The sequence below is a fragment of the Octodon degus genome, unplaced genomic scaffold (genome assembly GCF_000260255.1).
Source record: "Octodon degus isolate 3935 unplaced genomic scaffold, OctDeg1.0 scaffold00086, whole genome shotgun sequence".
NCBI classification, from domain to species: Eukaryota; Metazoa; Chordata; class Mammalia; order Rodentia; family Octodontidae; genus Octodon; species Octodon degus.
The window spans coordinates 11,911,890-11,916,996 of record NW_004524662.1 but is presented as its reverse complement, the minus strand read 5'-3'; positions in this window follow the sequence as shown (position 1 = coordinate 11,916,996).

The window sequence follows — 5,107 nt, the reverse complement described above, 5'->3', positions numbered from 1 at the left end:
TTTGTGCTCTGTTCAAATAGGGAAAATACAAACAGGCTATCTGAATCACTATTACAAACTGAAATTCAACAATCAAGGGAAAAATAAAACAAGACAATTTGTATTTTCCGAGTAGTTAAAATGAAGATGAGCAGATAATATGAGGACACATCCAGCAAGAGAACCAGGCAGAGACCCTGTCAACAGAAGCACAGCTTTGCTGGACAAAGGCAGAGGCCTAGCTGCAAAAGCTTGGGTAGAAAAAGGAACTACTCCTCCATTTCATGGGAATCTGTGTTCACACTCATCTTCACTTTTGCTTCTCAGGTATGGGTGACCAGCTTCTTTTACTCTAGTCAATCCCCTCTGCAGGCACTGAATGTCCTCGGCCCTCACCATCATAGCAGCAGCCAACCACTCAGACTTTGAACATCTGCCCCTGGATCAATTCCCTACTATGTCTACATTTGGTGAGTGGATGCAGCACCTAACCCTTGCGTCCACTTCCCCTTCCTGCTTTCTCCACTGCAGTCTTTTTACTGCACCTAATTCCTTTCCTCCATTTCTTCTGCATTGCATCACAGTTGGGAACCTCTCCTTGATGTGGAGGACACTGGGTCTGAAATTGATTCTATGCTGAACATCTCTGTTCTGTTTAATCCCTGTGTAGAAAACATTTCCATGGACAAAAAATTTCCTGAAGACACAACTTTGAGCATGCTTACTGCAGAAAACCCCATTCTACCTAGAAGCAACTCCCTGACCATGTGGACACTGACTGTGAAATTGAGTCTATTGAGAATGTCTCTTTAGGCTATTACCCCTTGAAGAAAACATTAACTTAGATGAAAAAATTCCTGCTGAATTAACTTTAAATGGGGTTCTTCAGAAAACCACCTGTCCTGCCTATCCAAGGTAAAAGGGCAATAGAAAACACAAGTACATGTAGAAGTCAACAAATTCTAGTTTAGGACAACCCAGAGTAGAGCTGTAAATTAGATATTGTCATGACCTGGGACAATAATGATGATACTGTTGAGACCATAGCTCTTGAAAACCTCAGTGGAGGTGAGGGCTTGCTTAACTGGTGTCCTAAAGACCAAATTGAACTTACCAAGGAAAAACTGGATGAACCAGTGAACATGCATAAGCATTTGAGGAAGTCCTGAAGATGAAGAAGAAAATAAAAAAGATGACAATAAGGATCAAAACTCTGACAATGAAAATAATAAGGAGAATCAGAGAAATAACAGAATTGATCATTCTGACTAAACTGAGATGACTCCAGAAGAAGACCTCAAACCATGCAGCAGCTCTGAGGTACTCATGTCTCAGGTCAGTGGCCAAGCATGTGACATGGCCAAGATTTGCTCCATAAAAATTCTGCAGAAAATGAAGATTCATGTCTGGGCACCAGAGGTTGTCCCAGTGTCTTTGGAGAGGAACTTTCTGAGTAGACAGGAGGCAATTTGACTGGCCATCCAAACACACACACACTGCAGACACCTGCTCAGGTGACTAAGAACAGCAGGAGGAGGACGATCAGACCATCAGCTGTCTGAGAGAGGGCCAGCCCTTTCATTGGCTGAGCAAAAGAATCTTTTTGACTCTCCACAGAAGATGAGACCCAGACCAAGTTGTAGAGGGCCACAAGAAGCAGAAACCACAAAGAAGACGATTTTTCAGAAGGAGTTACAAGATCCAAACAGCAGAACAACTCAAAAATTAAGGACTTAAAAAAACATTTTCTAGCCCTTCTGCTTAAGAAAACCCATAGGGATATTATTTCTCTTTCATTTTCTTTTATTGTTAACTATTTTATGTATTTTTTCTCATTTCCATAGGTTCTGAAAGCATAATATGTTCAAACGTACAAATACATTTGATAAATTTGTTAGTAAAGTCTGTTCCAATAATTTAAAAATAATGAATTTGGGTTTTGTTGTATAATATTTGATTGTTTATCCAGACTTAATTTCATCTTAATTGTATCTTTTATTTTATCATCTATCTTTAATTTTATCTTTAATCCTCATTTTAATTTTATCTAGTTTTATCAGAAAGTAGCATTTATTAATTGTAAAATATCTGGGGAAAAAAAGAGCCATGTTACATTCCGTGACCCATACGATGCTCTGTCACTACTGGAATCCACAAAGTGGTTGATACACTTTGGTGCCCTAACTGGAAAAAAGCCAAAAAAATCAAACCTCGAGAACAACTTACAAAAATAAAAAACAGTGGAGAGAAAAGATTTTTAAGTTCAAAGTTTCCATGACTCATTTTTTCTATTACTCAAACTTATTTTTACTTTTTAATTTTGCATTTTAATATAACAGTTTACTTCTTTATATAGCACATAGAATTAAAAACTTACAGCTTAACTCTCTTCACCAAATATGTGATACTATAAATGTAACACTGCTTATCATTTTTAATTTACATATTTCTATGTACATATAGACAATTTAATATTCATATTATTGAATGTATGGAAATTATCATATAACTATATTATATTTAACATGTATAATATATATCATAAAATGTAAATGAGAGGCATTCACAAATGTTTGAAATGATGCAAATAAAGTGAAACTTACTTATACTGCTATTAGGACCACATACTTGCATAATCATTCTAGGGCCTGTGGAGATGTCTCAGTGGAATAAGTTCTTAACTAGCAAGAGCAAGAGATTCAGTTCAATTCCTGGTTCTGAAAAAAAAAAAGCCGTTCTAAAGACTTTTAGATGGAGTCTCTTAAAACCTACAATTTGCAAACTATATATATATATATATATATATATATATATATATATCCACTCAAATGTATATGCAAGGCAGTACATGGTAATAGTGTTCATAACGGGCTGAAATAGCAGTATATTGGCAACTAGAATTTCTTCAACAATATAAATCAACTGATATACAGAACAACATATAACTTAAAAACCAAATAAAATAAGGAATAAACCAAGAAACTGGATATATTTTTTTTCAGGAGAGAGCGCATACATGTTTAATGTCTATATTAAAACTGCACAGCATCATGTGTTCTCAAGGAAATACAAACAGTATTTGTCTACTTGACTTGCCTGAGATTTGGCTAACAGATTACCAGCTTCTGAGTGTGTCTGTGGAGGGCTGACTCATAGGCTAGCACAATGGCAGGGGGCCTCAGCTGTGGGTGGCACCCACCAGGATGACTAGTAACTTGGCCCATATAAAAGGAGGAGAAGGGCCAGGGAGATGGCTCTGTAGAATAAGTGCTTTCCTGGCAAGCACAAGTGTCTTGAGTTCAATCCTCGGTTCTGGAAAAAAAAGTTGAGAGAAGCAGCAAATGTTTCCCTATTTCTAGAGGCACCCCAGCCTACAGCTTTGCCTTTGGATTCTGAGTTGCAGAGGAGACTCTGACCTTCCAGCACACTGTGCAGCCTCGCAGTGCAGGGTCTTAGGATTCCAGGACAGACTCATACTGGTGACTATGGTGAGTCTCCACTACTCTGACCTCTGACTGCTCCTGCATCCCTAGCTCTCTAATATGAAGATGGATGCTGTGGATTATTCTTCTTCTGCTTCTGCAGAAGGCAAAGAGGAGTCTTCCCGTGTCTGGTCCTATATGTCTTCCTAATAAATGCCTTACACTCATTTGATATTGACTCTGATCTTCTAGTGAACCTTAACTAGTGCAAGACAAAAGGAAAATGAAAGAACATTTCATACCTGACAGAATTGTTATTATCAAAATGTAAAAAGACTACTGTATTGAGAATGAAAAGAGGGGCATTTCCTGGAGCTGTTGTACAGGTTCTTCATTCCTTTGAATCTTAGTGCAGATTCACATTCCAGATAATATAAACACCAGGAGGACAGGTGTAATGTGGAGCAGATCACACATGCCTTCCTAATTGCAGGACTGCTGTGAGACTGAGCATTGACACACACCAGGCAAAGTAGAATTATTCAGCACACAACACTGGGTAGAATAAGCAGAAACATGGAATCCATGTGCACTAACCAGCCAAGGCTCAGTTAGGACAGCTGCTCAGGATGGATAGAACCTCTGCATCATGCTGCAGCTAAGTTGCTCTGAAAATGTTCAAGCTGGGCTTATGCACAACAAGTTTCTAACCTTAAACACTGCAAGCTGGAAAACAATATGGTGACCTACTGAAAGTGACAAGAAAACAAAATCTATTATTCTAGAATTCTATGCCCTGAAAATACACTTCAGAAATAAAAGAAAATAAATAATTCTTAGAAAAAAGAAAAGCCTTATTCTGGCAAAATAGCCCAGTCAGTGAAACCATTTGTAATCAGGCATAGGGACCAGGGTTCAATCCCTGGGCCTGCAGAGCCAGTCCTGCCCTTGGGTGGTGCTGAGAAAGAGATTGAAACTGGGCATGGTGGCATGCTCCAGGAATATGAGCTTTTGTGAGGCTGTAAACAGGGAGGCCCCTAGGAGTCTGAGTTAGTAGTGAGCCCCTGAGGACTCTCTAGGCCCTTTCTAAAATAAAAAAGTAATAATAAAATAAAGCCCCGAAAACACAATCCCAGCAAGCATTAAAGGTAGTATTTCACGTAAAAGAAATCCGACACTAAAGAGCAGCTTGCACCTACCCCAAGAAATAAAGAACACTGAAATGGCATAAATAAAAGTAATATCAAAATCACTTCACTTTTCTGAAATTATGATATAAGATAAATTACTAACTATAGCCAATGGAGAATTGGCATTGTGCATCTGGAGCACAGGCACTTTAACAAGGTTAGTGATGCTGTAATTGTAACAAGGAGGAAAGGTAGAAATTTTGACTGGCTGTTAGGCTGCACCAAAACTGCTTTACTATTCCTGAAACATAGATGCTGATTAATTAAATACTCATATTGCAACACCTGGCTTAAACAAAAGAAAAAATGTAGAAGAGGTATAAATTATGAAAACTGGAATAATAAATAGTCAACACACCCAAAACTCACTGAAGATAAAGGAATTTCTAATGAAGCCCCTAAAAAGCCAATAGCAAATGGGTAGATTCTAATCCATAGATATTAAATTCAGTGTAGGAGAAAAGATATATACATTAAACACTAGTCCAATGCAACATGAAGTGCTTGTATTTATAG